Here is a 22465-nt window from a genome sequence, read left to right on the forward strand (position 1 = left end):
CTAGCAAAGAAAAAACTCTGGTCTTTCAGGAAAGCAGAATTCATGGTCAGCAGGCTAACTATCTTACCTAAACAGCTATCAGCTAGTTTGAACTTGCAAGGTCAGCTAGGCTAACTAGCTAGCTTTTTCAGTTCGTATCAAGAGTGCTAGGCTTCATATTATTAGCTTCCTGCTCTCTTACCTCTTGTCTTTTTAACTGGGCTTCAGTCTAATGTTATCTAACCAGAAAAAACATGAATTAATAAGATTATTTCTACCTCCAGAGCAGCTCTGCCTCCAAGAAACGTTTATAACTAAAACTCCAATCTGGGTTTGAATAATCCAGCCAGTGTTTCAAACAGCAAATATCTGAGCAGTGGTCAAACAAAGAAACCAACAGACACACACACACACACACACACACACCAGCTCAACACGGCCAAAGCCTCCCACTCCGAGGGTGACAGCCTCTCCCAGATAGCGACCCTCCTGGTACAACACAGGGACCAGGTCCTTAAACTTCAGAGAGGAGGTGGGACTGAGAAAGAGAGAGAGAGAGAGAGAGAGAGAGAGACAGACAGACAGACAGACAGACAGACAGAAACAGAGAGAGACAGAAACACAGAATGCTTTTAACCTTGGGAAAAATGGATTGCACACAGATCACCTCGAGGGACGGCGCTTTAACTTCTGCTCACTATTTAATTTCAGATCCATGAGGCACTCATTTGTGTGATTCATGTTACTGTGACACCTGTTATGTCTTTCAACCTATCACACTGTATCCATCAATTCTACTTATCGTCCACGGCCTATCTCCATTCTTTGATCATCATTCAACCCCTCACCTCGACTTTTCTGGAGCATCTGCCTCCTGCAGCACCTTGGAGCTGGAGGTGAAAGACAATTGAGAGTCAAGATGGGATTAAAACGAAGAGCGATTCTGACCATGAAGGGGGTAAGAGGGTAATGGTTATGAGATGAAACGTTTCTTGTATCACATACTCATCAAAAAGCTCCAGGTGTTCAACGGGAATCGTCTCTTCGAATACCCTGGGATATGAAGATAAGGCATTGTCAATCAATCAATCATCATGGCCTATTTACAGCTGCAATTATCACAAACAGACATGAAAACAGTAAAGTCCTGGTTGGAAGAATCTTTCTCTACAGGGCCAAACCACAGAAAGTGCTACAAATCCTGACTGAACAAGACTATCAGGACTTTCATTCACACTTGGGATCTAATGTTGAATCAGACTCACTCCTTGTCAATGGAAAAGCAAGTAACAGGGCCGTCAGCGGTGGCAGGTGGCAGTTCTCAGGACCTCCCTGCAGGTGGAACAACGTTAGACATGTCAACCCTGTATTATGTTATTTTACTGCTATTATACATGGCTATAGGAGTCAGTATGCAATACATTTTCTCTGAAAATCGAGTCTTAATCCACTTATTCACTTTGGTTCAGTATGGCCAAAACATGAGGTGATATGATAAATACGACCAAAGTGAATTTTAACTCTCAAAAATGTAACTGAAACATTGTATGTAGCAGTTGTTGGAAACTATGATATTTCCCTTTTTATGTTTTGTTTTGTTGAAACAGGACTGGCATCATCTATCTACTGTCAAAATGTCCAATAGGTAGCTCGACAGGCTTCTACTCTGCAAAGATGTACCGTATACATGCTTTTTTATTTAATTTTCCTCACTGACAGCCCATGAGTATTCACAGTTAGGAAGATAACCGGTGGGCTAAACAGCCCGAACGTCAAAGATGACAGCAGCCGAGGAAGGTGCACTGAGCCGGCGCTGCTGCACAACGTTCCACCGATGTCCTCGGGCATTAGTGTTGCCATGGTTACCGTATGAGGGCCTGTTCCCCGAAATGCTCCCCTTTTCCCATCCTACGAATCTGCTTCTGATGCCCGTTCACATTCTTAGTCACCAGGACCTGAGGGCATACGCACATTGAGGGGGAGAGAGAGAGAGAGAGAGAGAGAGAGAGAGAGAGAGAGAGAGAGAGAGAGAGAGAGAGAGAGAGAGAGAGAGAGAGGAGAGAGAGAGAGAGAGAGAGAGAGAGAGAGAGAGAGAGAGAGAGAGAGAGAGAGAGAGAGGGGGGGAGAGAGAGAGGGGGGGGAGAGAGGGTGAAAATGAGATAGAAAGAGTATACACACATGTCGGTATCATATTTAACATGTGCAAAACCCTGTGAAAACTAAATGATGCAAATACTGCATTGTCACAAAGACAAATGGATGCCAGTTTGTAAACCCAATATGATATTTTACCTCTCCTTTGAGGATGATGTAGAATGTGTTTGCTTCATCTCCTTCTCGAACTATAACATCCTTGTCCTGGTATTTCACCTGGGAAAGCAAAGACAAAAGTGACAAGCACATTAGGAGGCAATTTCATATACTGGCACAAAAATCACTGTACATATTTGTATAGAAAATATAATCTTTGATTTACAAGAAAAGGTGAAGCTACAAATATAACACCAAATGCTAGCTTTGTAGTAATTTGAAAGCTCCTGGCTCCTGAAGAGAAGCAATTAACATTTTGTCGCTGAAACTTTGTATCTCCAGAGTGTGAACTTTTCAGGAAATAAGAAAAACAGACTTGTTTTTAGCTGAACCACCATGCATTTTTTTAGCTCATCCAATGGGGTTTGAAAGGGTTTCATAAGCACCATAGAGGAGCATGTAACCCGTCAACTAAAGTTATAACCGGAAAATCACCAAAACTGGAGTTACGAAGTTTTCACTTGACAGTGGTTTGTAACAGGGAATGGGACTCCAAGAACACACTCAAAGTACACAACGGGACATAAAAAGTACACACCTCCTCCATGGAGTCAATGATTTTGGACAACTGGACGTCATTCAGATCCTTTAGAGTGCGAGACCTGAGACAGCATGTAAAAAAACACAGCAACACACAGTTAGAAATCACTGCGGTCTTGATGGTGTTTGTGTGACGCAATACAGTGAAAATGAATTCAAGCCACACAGCTCAGTCCATACAGCCTACTCACGTCTTCAAGAAGCCCATCAGCTGCTCCCGTTTCTTCTTGGACTTGTTGGTGATGATGGTCCTGTAGGTCTGTCTCTCCATGCACCACAGACGCACCACTGTCTTTGCTGCAACATTAGCGAGAGAGATGAGAGGTGAAGTCAAGGCTATATAGCTATATAGAATATCTCACACAAAAGACTCTGTGGCACAATAAATGCACTCCATATACAGTAGATTCCTATTTATACCTACAGCATGAAGATGATATGTCCCTATAGGGGTCATTATAACAGAGGCTGACCTTTGACTGTTGCTGTGCGTTTGCAGTTGTACAGGATGGCCAGCTCCCCAAACACATCGCCACTAGTCAGGGTTCGGAGGTCGCGGCCTGCCTGGGTCACCTGGAGCTCACCGGCTGAGAGAGGGAGAAGCAGAGAGTGGTGGAGTTGCACGGAGTGGAAAACATGGAGGATTTAGAGCAGTGATGAACAGAGTCAACAATTTAGAAAAGAGCAAAGATTTTAGAGCGCTATTTGGTAGCAGATATGTGCGTGGCAGAAAGCAATCAACTTCAGAGTGGGTACTAGAAAGATTTATCCAAAGCCAAAGAGGATCTGAGGCTCTCTGTTATAATGGAAAAAGTTGAAATCCTTTATTTTAGAAGTTCATTTTATTTTCAGTTTATTTTCAAGTACAACTGACTACAACTGTAGGCTGGATCGTGTCAGTCAATTTCAACTTTTTAGATTGCCAGTGTAAAATAGAGGGTTTTAACTTCTACTATCAAAACAGAGTGCCTTGGATTTCAGCCTATGTTCACAGTGTTTATTGTATCTCACAATTATGCAAAAAACAACAGACACAGGAAGGGAAGCTCAAGCATATGCAACCATAGACAGGTAGGCAGAAAGATGCACACACACACACTCACACACATCCCTACCTGCCACTATGTACATTCGGTCCCCCTCGGAGCCCTCTTTGATGACCTCATTCCCGGGGCTGAAGTCAGATGCCACCAAGAGATCGACCATCATGGCTGTTTGCTCGTCGTCGAGGCGACTCAGGAAGTCGTTCTTCTGGATGGCCTTGACGATCAGACTCGTCTCACTGGAGATGGAAGGTGACAGAAGTCAATTTTTAATATGATTCAGCCTCACTTAAGAAGTCTATATTGATGTTGCTGTGTTTGGTTTTGTGTTTTCTGATTGAAGGATATAGCTTCCATTAAATGACACTTACTGGGATTGATATCTTGTCAGCAGTACTGATTACTAACCTGGCAGTTTTCTTGACCCTGGTGCTTGTGATCTCCAGGTTCTCGGGGATCGGTTCTGGGGCCATGACAGCCGCACGGCTCTTCCTGACCTCCGGGTCGATCACATTACTGCCTTGCGAGGGAAACTCTGAAGTGGACAAACAAGGGATGGAGGGTGGACAGTTTAGGAAAATGGCTATCATGTTTCAGTTGAAAATTGATCTCTATCTCCATCTATCTCCATCTGATCTCTAACTTGTTGTATGCATGTGTGTGTGTGTGTGTGTGTGTGTGTGTGTGTGTGTGTGTGTGTGTGTGTGTGTGTGTGTGCCCATGCCCTTTGTGCCCATGTTGGCCTCTTACCTAGGTCATGATATTGACTCTGCAGCTCCTGCAGCAGTTTTTCTTTCTCCTGGAGTCGCTCTTCTGCAAGGATGAAAGAGGAGAAAAAACACTTTATGCAAAACATTAAAAACACTGTGCTAATATTGCGTTGCATTTTCTCTTGCATCACCCATGTGCCCCCTTCACGGCTGAAATGGATTCAATATATCACTTGTATAGTCTTAAACATGGCTTTTTTCAAAGTCTACAGCCAACATTATTGATTGTTTCAGTCATAGTCGTGGTAATAGAGTGATGGTGATGGTAATAGGCATAAAGGTGATGGTAGTTGTGGTTGTACCCACCCAGGTCTTTGTTTTGTCTCTGCAGCTCCTGGTTGATCAGACATTGTTTATCTAGCTGCTGTCTCAGCTCCTCCACTTGCTTCTCCATGACTGCAGGAAACAAATGACAAAGAAGGGGTTTATACTATACAGGAGGAATTAATAATAGGAATTAACAGAGTGGGTTAAAACAGACAAAAGTCAACACAATCAACGGCAGGTATGTAAGGATAAGCTCAAATTCATCATCGTATACACCTGGACACACACAGACACACACACACACATACACAGACAACGCCAAGCATGCATGAGTCTGCATACAGTGGAGACATACAGTACACACACAAGGCCCCAGACACATGCTAGCATAATTCCAGAAACTGCAAGAAACTGCACTGACTGTTTCTCCCATATGTCATCAGCATCCCAGCCTCTTTCACCAGGCTCTGAACTCCACTACCTGCACACAGCAAGAGCTCCGCTGAATAATGCAGACTAATGATGGACGGTCAACAGGGTGCTTTCTGAATGCTGTCACACCCTGCCAGCTTTTGCAAAAGATGTCTTTTATGTGAGATAGACACTGGCACAGAACCTGTCATTGAACTGTTCATTAATGGTTCCCTTGTTGCAGACTGTGTGTGTGTGTTTCCTCTGCTTGAGCGCTGTTTCAGTAGCGTGTGAAACTGTGTGTGCCACATGACTGCAGCTGCACTGATTTGTGTGGAAAGTTTGAGAATCGCATAAAAACATACATGTGAAAACACCCAACAAATGCTCCTGTGGGAGTGCGGGTTCATGTCTGATATATGCATGCACACAAATCCATTGACACTACTGCATGGGATGGGTTAAGCCGGCTCATGCACACACGAACACACACACACACACACACACACACACACACAAAACACTCCTGACAATATCTCTATCTACCCAAGTGCTGTTTCCATTGATCTGTTTACAAAAGCCCAGATAACGAGGCAACTTCACGTTCTCATTTTGCTGTCAATGGAAAGAGGTTTATGCCTGTATTGACACACCAAACACTAGCGTCAATACAAACACAGGTCCGCAGGTTACTCTACCAATCAACCTAGCACACACATCCGCTTCAGCGAAGGCAGGCTTGGCCGAGCTGTTTGCCTATAATCACTCCGTTCCTCACGTGACCCCGGTTGCCTGTCCCTCACCCTGAACATTGGACAGCTCAGAGATTAGACACGATGTTCAAGCTAATCTTAAAGTCACTGAGCAATAGACCAACAAGACGAGGGAGGGGAAATGGAAAATGGCTCCTGTTCCATTACGAAAGGGGATTGTTTCTTAGAGGGTGATACATACTGGTGGAACGAAACTTTTTAGAAACTTAAGGAAGGAGGAGACTTGATCTGCCTATAAGACTAATCACTCAGTTCAAGTGAAAACATCAAAGACGGCAGCATGTGATGATACGATACAGTACATTAGTACAATAGGACGCAAGAAATAGGCGAGCTTGAGAGTCATTAAATTTTCACGGGGAACAAACTTTGTGACAAAATGTTTTACATCGGAATTTAAATCTTCCTCTGGGTGTTTTTTAACCCTGACACACACACATACACACATGCACAAACACATGTACACACACGCATGCACACACAAATTGTCAGCTTTCTAGGAGCTTGCAGCTATAGAAACAGACAAGCAGGGCAGATTGGGATGATAACCTTAAGTGCCTGAGGGTCGACCTTTTAATGATTGCCACTCAAGCTTTTAGTTTACAGTTTCAGCCTGCGCCAACTGAAAGTGTGTGTATAGTGCATTCCATAAGTAGCTGGGCAGCAGCGTATTGTTGCTTTGGCTCTATGCTGTTGTTATTTTGGACGTGAAAGTGCAGAATTTCAGCCTCCACTGATGGCTGAAGTATTCTGAAAGAGTAAAGCTCAGGAAAGTCATGGTCATATTTACTATGTAGTGACAAATTCTTAACATTCACTAGAAATCAACAACTTCTCTACATGAGCATGAATTCATTTAGCAGTTAATCCCTCCTACTAATTTTAAGAGGGACAGGGAAGGGGAAAGGGAAATTAGTAGAAACAACCTCTAAAAAATCTATTTATGTCTGTCTTTCCACTCCACAGCACTTACCCTCACACTCAAATAGCCAACATATACTGTACTCCATACTGCCTCATGACTAATTCATAGCCAAGTGTAACTGCAGCCGAATTCTCATAAGATACACTGAAAGACAAAAACGCTGGGGGGAGCATCTGAAACTAAGATACCAAATGTCTGGTGGTGTGTTTGGGTTGCACTCTTTCATTGCACATGAAGAATTTTGGCTACATGCAAAAAATCAGTTTTTATAATCTTAATATAATTTTTGAACCTTGAAATGGGAAGACCATGCACGCAAAGCACTGTGACTGTTTGCATGGCGTCAAAGCTGACAATCTGCACTTTTAACCACATAGTCATTGTGCCACTTGACAAAATAGGGAGCTTCTCCAAACGCCTATGGAGCTCACTGTACATGACTTAAAGGAAGGACTCAAAGACACTGCAACAATATGTAGAGAGACTAGCCAGAGTCACACTCACCTGTAGGCTGTGTAGGGATGAGGAGAGAGGACGAGTCTCTGTCCAGCCTATGAAGGCCACATGGATGTTGGGAGCCAAATAATCACCCCGACCCACGTAGAAGATCCGCTGTCAACAGTAGAAAACGATATATACGGCTGTCGTGGCCCGAGTTCTGCTTGACCCCAGACTGTGCGCAGACCGGACACACCTGTGCAGACGCAAACATACGGCCACCGCCTGCTATCTCACCGTTTCCCCAGCATTACTCAATCCCCTACCGCTGCACACACTGCCTCTCACCTTACATTGCAATGTCTACTCCCCTGCCTTTATTATTCTTACTTCTCTCTCGCTCTCTCCACTCACTCTTTCCCCCTTCTTTCTCTATCTGTCAATCTCAGCAGCTCCGGTGTTGAATCATTAACCATACCCCAAGGCTCCTCCCATCACACCAGGTAGAGGAATACAGGGGGAACGAGGGAGGAAGAGGAGGAGGAGGAGGAGGAGGATGGACAGGAGAGAGGAGCTGAAGTTGGGGTATAACAATATGCTCAGCTCACAAAATGCAGTGCTTAACTAGATCTTGCAGTGCGGTATAGTTTCATAGCATTTTAATTAGACTGAAAACTTGACATTTTTCAGCAATTAACCATTTTCTGTGTATGGCAGAATAAATTGGTGCTTGGCTACTTGTTCACTCTCAAAAATGAATTTAATGAGCTGTTTTGTTACTTTGAAATGTAATTGCAGTATTGACTTGCGAATTCTGACTTTTTCATGCCAACATATATTTTGCAATGATATATTCTTTCCTGCGGAGGTGGAAGACAGAGATCTGAGAAAATTGCAGTGCATAGGCATAAATAAGGAATGGGGAGGTCGAGGAATAAATTCATTGTAAAGGAAGGCTGAAAGAGTAAGGGAAAGTGGGAAGAAGAGAGTCAGAAAAGGAGAGAAGGCAATGAAACTTATTCTTCCCAGATGTCTTCTTCCAGACCTTGAAACTAAACTATACAGATACCAAATTCTACATATAGCCTTCTCTTCTAGTCTGCATTAACATGATACAATGGGAGTTTTGGACGATACGGCCATGATGAGCGACACTGCTAGTGATTTAACACCTTTCCTCTTGAGCACCACATTCGGAAACACTAAAAATTGATTGGACTTGAGGGAATTTATCCGTGCCGGCTGCCAGAGGGCAACTATGACAACTAACTGATCATATCTGCAGGAGGTGGAAAGTGCCGACTTTATTGGGCTCTGTTTTTCCACAAGGAGCGAGCGCCACTGGATGTTTTCCAGACCCCGACGTCATTAAACGAATCTAAATGAGGCTGAAGGGTTCGCATTGTGACAGAGGGTGTGTGCCTTTATTGTGCCCAGTTAATTATTGATACCTTCTCTGGTTAATCAATCTCTAACGGCATTAATGACCCGCCGAGATAAAAGAGCTTGGATTTCGGCTGGGGGAGTAGAGGGAACTCTGTGACAGGCGACGCATGCGTTACTGCATGACATTTTTCCAGTAAGACCAACAAGGTGGTACGTATCCATCAAAACAAGCCCAGGGTGAGTGAGGCGCTGCCATTGATAAATAGAAGCAGATGACACTGATGAGAAACAAGGCTGATAGAGGAAATAAGTTTCTCCTTACTGAGGATATCTGTCCACTTATCATCACTCAAGCAAATACAGAACAAAATGACATCACCGGGTGAAATTCGTATTTTTTTTTTATTACCGATATTCTTAAATACAAGTGGAATTCAATAGCTTACATGCATGTGCAGTCAAATGGAAAGTCCATAACACACGAAGGTCGGTAGATTGCACACAGAGGCCACAGTTGAAAGGTCAAACTTGACTGTTATTGCCATCACACTGTGATTGTTATTACACCTCAAACTGAAGTGACTATGAAAAAAAAAAAAAAACAATACTGGTGCATTTGTATGTTTACTTCAAAGAATAAATATCAAATACAGCAAATGCAACTTATTTCACTTCTTACATATGAGGTTATTCAGATATTGATGTTCATTAAACAAAATACACAGCAATTAAAGGCTAAACTGCAAAGAGCAAACAAGTAAACATTTGTGAGAAGCAAATGACCCTGATGAAAACTGAAGAAACAATCTTTCATTTTGACTGGGCAAAAGCCAACATTTAGCACCATTAGCTACAGTCCATGTCAATATGTTCACCCATGGGTCACAGTCAGGAGCACCTGCCTTTACAAAGTCCAGTCAAACTACTGTAGCCACCAGTAAAGGGACAACCAGAGAGTAATGACACACTCGGTTACTGGCACTAATGTGGGAGATGGCACAGGAGGGTTCCACTACTGGTGTTCCCTGCTGGTTTTGAGAGACTTACATTTGGCATTCTCTCCCCAGTTCTGTGAAATAATTATGTAGTTGACAGCGACTATATAAAATGAGAAAACTGTGGAGCCCAGAATGTATATTGAAGTCAATTTCTGAACTGGTTCAGAGCTTGCAGTTGATACGTATGTAGGTAGAAGTCAGTTGAAACGGAACAGGGACACTAGCAGCAGTGTAGCACTGTTCTTTTTGCTGCCATGCAAATTAAGTCATACAAAGACTTATAATCCTGTATCCGAGAACAATAAAGTCTGTCTCAAGACAAAAACCTTCTGATAATAACTAGAAACTATGCATCAGAAAACCATTTGCCATATGGAATGAATAGTTATATAGAGTGTTTAAGTCCCGCCCGCCGCCAAAATATATCTGGAACCCGGCAGAGAGTTAGACAATGAGGAGATCTAAAAACTTCTCATGATCTTATGAGCCAACACTGACACAACGTCAATCATCCATTAAACAATGTTTTTCACATTTCGGCCTACTATGGAAAATTATCATTTTTAATTTTTATCCCCAAACTTACGAGACTTGAACACTCTATAAAAGGTGTGCCATGGATAATAGTGTTATAGAGGAGATAATCTTAATGGTCCCTGGGTTTCCTGGTACAGCAGACTGCAGGCGGTGATACAGAGAGCTCCATTTACAAACCAGACAAGGTAGATGTTCAATTATATAATCTATCACCCATTTCCTCAAAATAATTGTGCGCAAATGACAAACAAATCGAAAAAGTAAATTATCATAAACATAAACTCAGAAGCACCTTGTGCACCAACTGTTAAAATTCTTTGGAGGGGTAAAAATAGCTGAGGCATCTTACACACAAGAAAAACAAGCCTAGCAAAACCACATTATTGTGCCTATGTTCCCCACAGTAGCATATGAGCCAAAAAAACACTTCAAAACCAAGGACAACAACATTACTATCCTAATTTTCATACTCATTAAAATTTCTAAAACTACCATCTTCACATGGTATAATGCTTATGGTCCAAACAATCAAGAGTTTTCTGACAGGCAATGATCTGTGCATTTTGTTTTTATCAGTATAAAGTCATTGTGACTACATGTAGTCTCTGTGGATTACCACCAATAAAAACTTGCTGCGAAGGCATTTATAGAGCACCGTTTTCTACATAATTTGTTAACGCATATCGCTCCTTTAATTGGACCGCATAATGCAAATGAAGAATGTGATGCCTAAATCACCAGTACAAATGACTGGCGTTAAGACCAACGGTAAATGAGAATTGCTCTGAAACACGGGAGCTTAACAGGAAAATTTCATCACAGAAGCTCAGCAGGAGAAAGAATTAAAATAAGAGAGAAACCGGAAAAAACAGGAGAATTAAGTGCAGTAGCCAGGATGGGCCTTTGAAGTTGGGATGGCACCGGCCTGACTGGAGAATGGCGTGGGGAACCAAATTTGCTTAAGAGCAATTGACATTCTATAGAAAAAGAGCATATCTCCTTACTGTGCGTAGATATAAGGCTTCAGCTTGTTAGTTGGCTCTGATATATCTTGAATACATGGAAAACGGCTTCAACGGCACGATTTCAGAGTTCTCTACTGTGTTAAACTGTCTTTGATTGGTCAATGAGTGAGAACCTGAGACCATGAGGAGGTAGACTGAGGGAGTTGCAGTGCAATCATGAGGTTCAGAAAGTACAGTTGGTCATTCAGTGTGTAGATGAGGGGGAGACACTGCCATCTCTGGAGTAGGAGAACTGATAAACATGCAATGAAAATTTTCACGAAGGTTCTTTTTGAAGGATTGGGGTGAAAACGCCACTGCAGAATCATCATACTACCTTTGTTTTACTCCCATGATGCCAGTGACTCCGCCTTCATTCTGGTAGTCAGTCTCAGGCTCAGAAAGCGGCCAGGGTGACGGAGGTCGCGATGGGGTGAAAGACGGTCAGCCCATCTGTTCGTCCTTGACGCTGCAGGCCCTCTTCAGCTCTCCCGGGTGGTCAAAGACTGCTTGGATGAACTGGCCAAACAGGCGGTCCATGTAGCCCTCACCGCGTGGGAACAGGCCCTCCAGAAAGGCTATGTGTCCACCATGGGCTGTCACCAACAGGGCAACATTGGGCAGGCGCTGGGCGAGGGCCAATGGGAAGGCTGGGGGGAAATAGGTTAAGAAGGGGAGTCAGATTTAGTGAGAGAATGAGGCAAGACAGCCTTTGTACCATCGAGACTAAAATATCCCGCTTATCCCACTGACTCCTCACCATGTTTGGGGGAGAAGGGGTCATCAGCAGCGTTGAGGCACAGGATGGGCACCGCTGTCCTGGGGAGTTTGTAGTCTGGGCTGGCATCGTTGTAGTACTCCAGACAAGATTTGTAACCAAACAGCACAGCGGTGAAGCGTTCGTCAAAGTCACGGAGAGTACGCGCCTAGAAGGGACGGATCAAGAAGAGAGGAGGAGCAATAATACATACGTCAAGGTACAGAAGTAAAGAGAGATTAAAAACTTTGTCAGGCAGTAGAATAAAACTAAACCTAGTGGGGCAGTGAACTGAAGAGCAGGCCCTACCTTCATCACATAATCAATGTCCACTACTTTCTCCAGGATCTTCCTGTGCCTGTGAGAAACAGATTTTAAAAATGTCAAGTCGACAATTTCCATTTGTTGTACTAAATCCAGAAATTAATGAGAACAAAGTCAGGGCGAACCACCAGTCATCTGACCTGTTGACGGTGTGACACAGGATGATGGTGAGGTATCGGTTGAAGAGCAGCCAGTTGATCGGTTGTTCCACGGAGGCTGAGGACTCCAGTGTGTTCCAGCAGACGGACAAGGTGATGCCCGCCTCCATCCCGGACTTGCTGCCCTTACGGGCCAGGTAGTTCAACAGCAGCATGCTGGTGAGGGAGCAGGGGAAAGAGAAAACAGTAGAAGACGTGCCAAGTGACAATAATATGACAAGGAGGAAAGATAATGAAATGGGGGGAGAGAAAGAAAACAGAATTTGTCAGAACAGGAGAGATGAGAAGGCAACACACAGGCCACGTGCCATAAAATAATTATTAACGCTCACCCTGACCTGAGAAGAGCAGGCTGTCGTAAATCATTACATGGCGCACCAACTCACCCTCCCAAAGATACACCAGCACCCAGCAGAGGGGCTTGTGGGTAGAGTTCTTTGACGTGGAGGACGACACACTCGAGATCTGAGGTGTCGGCTGCACAGAAGGTGAGGGGCGTCTGAGGGGGGCAGGAGGACAGAGAGGGGAGCAGTGTTACAAATGGTGTTGCAGTGCCAAACTGTGTATGAACTGCTATATTGTACTTTCAATAACCTTTGGAGATAAGCGGAGCCTTTAATAATTCTTGGCCTCAATAGTAGCCTTGGCATTTCCTGTATCTCATACGCTCTGACATGAATTTTGGGACTGGGAGCCTCAGCCTGGTCACACCAGGATTGGCCAAGTGAAGCCTATTCGCACACTCTGGAAAACCAGAAATGATACATTTTTCGCCTGTGTAGTGCTAGTAGCTGACTTTTGGAACTGGGCAGTAGAGGCAGGACTGACTTGCATTCATTTCTAGCCAGCCATGTTGAACTTGAGTCATGACCAAGACGACTTTGGCTATAACACCGATAAAACACTGTAATAACCAGACACTGCTAAAATGAGAACTTCCTCCATGTTGGGGGTCAACCCACTGCTTTCATACTGGCTGATCATCGGTGAGTCATTAAAATTCACAGGTCAAAGTTGAACAAATTTGAACTGCAGCAAGCTAACAAAGTGAAGTATCTTCGGTTGCGGTTAGCATGCGGTTGTGCGACCAGTCCATAACACATTAGCTGAGCGTTCTACTTACCAGCAACTCCTCCCCTCCGAACCCTCTGTTGTTGAAGACCACACATCTAGGAGAGAAAATATCTATGAAAATGGCTGGAGCAGCCAAAACCCCTCAACACCATATTTCTTCTTAGGTACACACTCAGTACAGTTACATATTGATAAGACCACAAGCACTGAGTCACTATCTTTTTGTGCATACAGATACAGTACAGGCCAAGGTGTAAGGTGAGAGCTGAGGAGTGTGGCTGACCTGTAGCCTCGCCGGGTGGCCTGGCTGACGGCATGGAGCACATAGGGCTGCTGGCTGTTCCCCGTCAGGCCCGGGAGGATCAGCACAGTGGGCCGAGTGGAGGATTCTGGGTAGGCTGCACTGGTCCCGTTGTCCACCCAGTCTAGAGAGACCTGGCCACCATCGGCCGTACGGATCAACTCACTGGGGGATGAAAGGAGAGAACAAGAGAGAGAAAAGGGTTAAGAAAGAAAGAACTGGTTCATTCAACTGGTCAAGTTTATGACAGAGTATTATTTAATACTGGAACTTGTTTGAAAAGGAATGGATTTGTACAACACAGCTCTATAGAATCATCCTGTAGGCTGTATAGATGGTATTTGACTGAAACACAGATAATTAGATGATGGCGTCAGCCAGCGAGAGCAGTGTAACAGGACAGAAGATCTTGTGCAGAAGGTTCATCCTACTTGCGATAGGTGACAGACGGTTTGGACTTGAGCAAGACTTGGACCAGGGTTTGTAGCCGGCCTCCCCAGCACCAGGGAGTGGGACAGAAGCGCTCAGCCACCACAGGGCAGTGCTTTTGGAGAAACACGCGGAAAGCATCGCTACACACCAGGACTGGTGTCTGAGAGGCAAGAGAAACAGAGGAGGTATGAGTATGCAGAGGAAAACCAAATTAGTAACTGTAAGAATGCCTGTAAAACTAGATGGGTGAGTGTGAGGGGGGAAAGAGCGGACAGTATGTGAGGCATGAAGCTCAGTTAGGTAGGGGTGGGTGTGTGTGTGTGTGTGTGTGTGTGTGTGTGTCAAGCAAAACACCCCTATCCATAGCACACGATACAAAACACAAAGGAGATGGGAAAAGGGAAATATAGCCAAATACACAACCACCTAAGTTGAAAACACTACAAGCCCACATTCTCTGATAGTAGGATTCTGCCTATGTGGAAAAAAAGGAGCCTGGCATCAAATGCTGATCACCTGCTGAGCAAAAAAACAAAGATGAGAGACAAAGTGCCACCACCAACAGAAATTTGAATAATTCAGAGAGTGTCAGCTGGGAAACGAGAGGTAAGTAAATGCCCCAAGCCTTGCAGGAGAAGACAATCCTCCAGAAAACCATGCCCCGGGCGGCTGGTCGGTCCAGCCGCGGACTGACCTGGACCTTGCGGCCCCAGAGGTAGCACAGTGCGGCGCTGAAGGTGCAGATGACCACCGTGTAAGGTCTGGAAAAACACTCCGAATATGTTTTCCATAGCTCCAAGTGTGATAAAAACATAGCAGTGGGTAAACTCCAAGTCTAGCTATCTGACTGACAAGATAGAAATACCCTGATACCTTCTGGTAAAACAAAAACAGCAGCCACACAAGGTCGATGCTGGTACAGGTGGTAGTAAGTCACATAGAGCTAGCAGGTTAGCTAGCTAGCTAGCTAACGTTAAGTAACTGACACCACTCAACAGACGGGTTAGGACAACTGAAGCTGAAGAACTCCGCAAACCTGCCTTGATAAGCACCATCTAAAGAGGTGATTGTCAGCCACTCCTCCACTCCACGTATCTGTTCAACCTGTTCAACCCTGGTAACGATGACCTACGCCGTTATCCACCTGTAATTCACCGGTGTGTTTTCTAGGAAATATGGCTTCCTGGTTGCGTGCGACTAACCAAAGATCGTCTGTTTAGAAAAGAATCACTCCATAGTTAAAAGAAAACTGTCCCACCTCTCGGTCACGCATGCGCTATTCTCCTCCAATTTTGCTTAGCCACGTGATACTGTGGTTCAACAAGTGATTGTCCCATGTTTTGTCCATGTTAGCCTCCCATCCAACTTCATTCTATTGTTGGTTACAGCCGCTCTGTATCAAGTATAGTTTATTATCTTCTACGAGGTGAAGCAAGGCTCCATTTATGATTGCTATCATCAGTGATTGTGAATGTTTCAACCTCTGTGTTGAAAAACAAGCTTATATTTATTATTTAACATACGTTTCCATGACACCTACTACAATGCCCATAAGCCTCGCCAACTCCCGACCAAGCACATGATCAGTACAGCTTTTATGCTCTTAGGTTCGTTGCACTGTCAAGGTCTCCTCAGCGCTGATGTGACACAGTGGATAGCTAAGTACTAGATGTATTTTTTAATCTTACTGTATGTCTGACCCACCGTTCTTTCAGCCACTCATTTTTTCAGGCAAATCGATGATGAGATATGAGATTTCAATTATTAGAGATGGGATTCTCTTCTCTGCTGTATCCCCAATTTGTGATTTAGACTGATGAGGCAGGTGTAATTTTGATGTTGAGCAATATTTCACATTTTAATTTTGGGTTTACTGTGTTTTTCTGAAACTTAAATGTTTTTAATGTAGGCATAACACTTGCAAAAAGTAGGTAATATCTCACAACTTGTCCTTTAACACAAGAGCTATCCAGAACAGACCTGGACAGACAACCTGGAAATGGAGGCAGAGTGAGAGCTCTTTCCTTTTTTCTTCTCTCAGCAGCAGCATATTGTTGCCCTCCATAGGTAAATTAGGTCCGGTTAGGTCAGAGACTTTTACATTTTTGAACCCCCTATAGACCATCTTAGATCAAGTAAGTCACACTTTTATCTCTTATGTATGATGTGATTCTGGCTTACAACCGTGGAAGCAGGTCAGTATTGTGGAGAAGAGTTTCCTCATGATTCTGCAATCACTGATTCTGAATCACATTTTCAATGAGCATTCAATTAGATCAAGCCAGACAGTTCTACAAATAGGAGACTCCTTCCTCCTTTCTCCAGTTCCAGTGTTTTTTTGTTTTTGTTTTTTCATGGCTGGACACATCTGTTACATCTTCATTCTCTATGATTTTCTCTAAGCTTCCACAACACAGGTTATTACAGTACTATTGCAATAAAAGCACAACCCATTGCTATTTCTGGTGCTTTGCTACTGCTTTACTCTTTAATGCTTTGTGGACATTCTTCTACCCTGCATCACAACTCCCTTCACAATGAACACACTCTTTGCTCCGATGACAGTCTTTGACATTATAATTATCTCCTCCCCATTTGCCATATCGAGAAACAGCCCATCTACAGTGAAAAACAACATGTCCATTCATGACACATAAAGCATCTAAACTGATGTTTCACATAATGGTCTCGCTCGAAAATTCTCAGGTATGCTTTCAGTTAACTCTCCATAAAAGTACAGCTATACTTTCATCTTTCCTCTGCCTATATGTTGCAGCCTCCAAACCTTACCAACACCTACAACTCCTGAATCTTTTAGCACTAGCCAAAAAAATGTAATCAGAATTGTGAGGTTTCTAACGCTGGACAATTGTAAACTATTATAATTTCAGCCTGTGCACTTTAATAACACAAATATGTAAATGGTATGGTAAGTGTATGGTAATCTGTCCTGTCTTGTATGTTTTTGTTATGTGATATGTTTATTCGGTGTTGTTTTTAATGTTGTTTGTACCTTTTAATTTTGTCCTTTAAATTGCCTCATGTGGAATAAATAAAGACACTTTGAACTGAATTGAATTGAATTGAATTGAGTAAGATAAATACTCATCAGTCCCCTCTAAAGAGCTTGATGGTGAAGCAGAGAAAAGGACACTCAATATCCTCCCACACCTGTTACCTCCAATGCTTTATATCTCAGTCATGGCCTAAATCCACTTCAGAGTGGATTTATTAAACTAACAGCAGTATCAAGTAATAGATGTCACTGAACATACAGGTGAACATACAATTTTATTTAGAACAAAAATCATGCAAGCACATATAGTTTTACCATGATGTGCAATTTACTGCCTTAGAAGTTGTCAATGAACTGAAATCTACCAAATAATGTAAATATTCAGTACATTTTCTCACTAAATGTGGTCTTCCTTGTCAAATTCCTCAGTTGACTTGATTGGCAAGTTGTCTGCAGGACTCATTTCATGTCTAGTTGAGTGGAGTCCCTGCAACCACCTCTGATTCAATGCCGCATTCGTCATTTCCACGCTTGATCTTGAAGAACCCTTAAACAAGAACAAATATGATTTAAAACCAACATTTCTTCACAGCTGATGCAAAGCCACAGGCATCACCAACAGTGAGGTGAGAGAGCTGTGGTTTTGTTCCAACAGGTACAGAGAGTAATTGATGCTGTCGCCACTCAGCCTTTCATACTTTTGTCAGCATGTATTTTGAACCAGAGCCACATCAAACAGTCTTTTCAAATAATGATTGGCATTTGTTTCAGCCTCCTTGAAAATATCAGGTGGGTGCGGTTTACTACATCAGGACACAACACTTCAGATAGTGCGAGGTTCTGTAAGTTCTCAATCACAGAGAAGTACATCGATCTGACGTTTAAATACTTAACTTACTGCAACTGTGTAAACTGTCAGGCGCTCACTGTATTGACCTGACTGGCTAATTATTATTTAAAAAATACGACTTGACGCTATAGGGATGGGAGAGTATATCGAAATTCAATATATTGCAATACAAAAATGTGACAATACGTATCGTGGGGCAGAAAAAATAATCGTGATATTTGCTCCATTTTATTCTGCTGTAGTAATCACAAATGAGAAAGCTTGACCATCACAATTTCACAAGCTCTCCATCCAAATTACATTATTTGCACTTTGTAATGCCATTTTTGTGTTTACATTCTAGAAAGCCAGTTCCATTGCTAGAAAGATTTGTGGCTCAGAAATAAACATAATTCTGCACAGTCATACTTTGTTATTGAACTTTAATTTATTACATCATATCGTGGCTGTATTGAATCGTGAACCCCATATCGCGTATCGAATCGTATCGTGAGATAAGCAGATCGTCCCATCCCTACTTGACATGGGCTGGTTTTCTACTTTGTGTGACCAATCAGAGACCGGATGCTGTCCAGTCCCGCCCCTGCTTGTGTCGTACCTTTATCTCCCCAGTCAGTGTTCCAGGAGTTGGCGGCCAGCCAGTAGGGCGTCCCGCTCTCCGACCCCCAGCCCAGGATCTTGATGGCGTGGCCCCCCAACATTTCCCCCGTCACATGCTGGTACACACCTGCAGGCAGACAGAGAAGAGGATTCACCATCAAATTCACCAGGCTGCTTCTGCTCTCTTGTTTACATGCTGGTGTGTGTGGAGAGGAGGTGTTGGCATGCGTGCACACAGTTTAGTGTGTGTGTGTGTGTGTGTGTGTGTGTGTGTGTGTGTGTGTGTGTAAATGTTATACAGCATGCAGTGTATGTGACAGTGAAGTGAAACCAGCCTCACCAGTCTTGTACAGCAGAAAATCCTCGTAGACGGAGAAAGCTGCCTCCACCGGTCCGTTCTTGTACAGCTCAGTCATGATCTGCTCCTGTTTGGACGGGACGCTGTAGGTACGCTTACCTGTAGAGGAGAACACTGTCAGCATCAATACAACAGTTTGATGACTGATTGATGGAGTGATTGATTGATAAGAGTGGGGCAGAAACAATTTTGGGCCATTTTCAAGGTCCGTCTGAGGCAAATTTACCTGTTTTTCCATGGTATGACACAAGAGAAACATCATGGTTTTAACTAATATATAGAGATCTGTTTTTGGACACTGAGAAAATGTTGCACTCTCCCATTCTAGGACACAAGAGGGACAGCATACCGAAGTGTTTGTCTTTCTGATAGGACGGGGAGTAGCCATCGATGCACTGCTGCTCACACTTAGGAGTCTCCCCCTCGCCCTTACAGGGAGGACGACTTCCGTTCACATGATGCTCACAGGGGGGGATGCTGTAGGGCCGGCAGCCTGTCACACACACACACACACACACACAATGGCTATCAGTTTAAATACTTTCTTGTAATGCCTCCTGAAAGATGTTATAAAGTGATTTCAGTCCAGATTTTATGATGAACGCACCAACTTTGGAGTCATACAGCCCTCCTGTCACCAGTCCGTTCTTTGCCCAGAACTCCCAGGCAGTGGAGGGATAGCCGCCAAAACACCTGCAAACACAGGCAGATATACACATGCTGCATGCACCCACCAGTACTATGTTTAACAATGTGCCCAAGGGTGGAATAACTAACTTATGTTTACTCACATTACTGTAATTGAGTAGCTTTTTTGTGTATTGTTTAAAGTCATGCATTTTACTTTGACCTAAGTATGTTTTTACTGAAGTATTTTAATTCACTACATTTTAAATCATATCCATTACAGAGGACAAATTTAGTTGGAAACCGTAAATTTACAAATTGAGGAGCCATTCACAGTGAACGGCCAGTCAGCAAAGAAGAGAAGAATATGGCTTTACTTCATTTGTGCACTTTATTTGTAATTTCCAATTTTTCCAATTAATATAATTGAGCTTGAACTCTGTACTCTCGTCCTTTTACAATTGCCTGGAAAAGATCACATATAACAAAGTTCTCTTTTCTAAAAAGTAGCTCAGTAACTTTTATATTTTAAATGAGCTACTTTTTACTTTTACTTCAGTAGATTTTTACACCAGTACTTTAACTTCTACTTAAAATATCAGCAAAGTAACAATACGAGTAGGACTTTCCACCACTGAATGTGCCTGTAAGAGGAGATGATTTTGATTCATTTTGAAGTGGTTGGTAAAAATAAAAAATCACGCATACATGCGCACAAGCACAAACACACACGTACACACTCGTTCACACTTGTACTCACCCCATGCCGCATTCATCACAGCAGGACAGCAGGTCTTCAGCAGAGATCTCCACAGAGACTTTACCATCACTCTGGATACATAATCTGTCTGATATTGCCTCAGCTGCCCCAAAGGCCTGTGGGAAACACAGAGGGAACAATGTTGGGAGAACGTGATAGATAGTTCTTAAATCCACTTGAATAATCTGTTTTTTCTTCCTCAAATCAGCCTCTTTAACTACATTTCACCTTTACAGCCCTTCCCACTCAATCAGAGAGCAATGTTTCTATTCTATTCTATTCTGTTGGTTCAGGTCTGTCTTACCCAGCAGGAACCACAAGCACCCTGGTCTCTGATCTGCTGGATCGTGGGACAGCTGGGCCACTGCTGGCGCGCGTCGAAGCTGTCTGGAAGCCTCACGCCTTCAACAGAGTGGAGCCTGGACAGGAGAGCAGGGTCACTGAGCAACCTGCTGACTGTCACCTGGTTGGGCTTGTGTCATGCTGTACACACATGCAGTAAACTGGTACTGTAGCTTAAACTTACACCTCTGGCAGCCTGGGTCCGTTCAGTAAGGTCCCACACAGTCCCTTCACATAGCTGATGTCAACATTATGGAAGTTCTGCCCGGCCTGGAGCAGGAATTAGTGGAGTCAAAATAGAAACAGAGAGATCACATCAATAGTTTCTGTAGAGTTAAAAACTTACTAAATACTCTAAATTGTATAATGGTTGACAAAGTAGATAAGAGCCTCACCCTCCAGGTGGAGTTGGCCTTGTTAATGAAGTCAACCATCTGTGAGGAGAGGAGAGGGAGCTGTGGCCGAGCCCAGGTGACGGACGAGGCCAGCAGCACACAGAGGAGGGTCAGCCGACACATCCTGGAAAACACAGTGTCAGTGAGTGAGCAGACTTTAAAATACCCATCTGCAACATGTAAGATAGAAACATGTCCATCACTGCTACAGAAGCTAAAACTATGCTGGCAGTACAAGCCGCTATGAGCAACTGTTTTAATAATCAACCCCACAGGGCAACTTTTTTCTCTAGTTTGCCTCAGTATTGTTGCTTTAATCACATAAGGACATCTTGTTAATGTAATACTTGTTCTCAAACATTAGAATCGATTTTTTTTACCCCACAGTTTACTTACCACTGGACTAAAAGGCTTATTTAAACTAATGTAATGACTGAAATGCATATTAACCAAATACAATTCAAAACATAAGGGAAGCGAGATATGCGTCTTGAACTTAGTTGTTAATGTGTTCTTTATTTCGAAGTTGTTGGAAACTGCTAAAAAGAAATGCATTATGTAGTAAATTAAATTATCAATTATCTCTCTACTTTTCAGATACATGGGTTCCATGTCTGCCAACACTGACTGGGAAAATGAGAGATCTTTCTATTTAGACCAAATCATCCTGTTTAAACCTGTTGAAAAGGATGGAAATAGAATCCTATTAAAATTGAATTTTCGGATAAGAGAGGATCCCGGGTGGTTAAGGGAGCGTTAGTGTCTAAGATGGGTGCTGATCAAGTGACCCAGTCAAGTGACTAATCAACTATTTATCATACAACAAGTATGAGTTGAGCTGAAGTTGAAGTATATTTGTTGGTATAATAATACAAATATCAAAACGCTAATATCGTACACTGATACAAGCATTTTTCAACATAAAGAAAAAAAATTTAACACAAAAACATTCTAAGAGAAAGAAATTAAAATGATAGAAATAATAATAATAAAAAAAACAATTGGCCAAATCTAAACCTCCACTTTTACTTTTACCTGTTGTTGTTTTGATGGACGTTCTTACTCAGAGGAATTCTTCTCTCACACTGAA

The 22465-nt window shown here is 43.0% G+C and overlaps 1 pseudogene; it reads right to left on the minus strand.

Moving 5' to 3' along the window:
• Window positions 1–21498, minus strand: part of LOC139909841 (uncharacterized) — a 24780-nt pseudogene extending 3282 nt beyond the window's left edge.
• Between the last annotated feature and the right edge of the window lie 967 nt (window positions 21499–22465).

This window comes from Centroberyx gerrardi, chromosome 18 (assembly GCF_048128805.1).
Source record: "Centroberyx gerrardi isolate f3 chromosome 18, fCenGer3.hap1.cur.20231027, whole genome shotgun sequence".
Taxonomy (NCBI): domain Eukaryota; kingdom Metazoa; phylum Chordata; class Actinopteri; order Beryciformes; family Berycidae; genus Centroberyx; species Centroberyx gerrardi.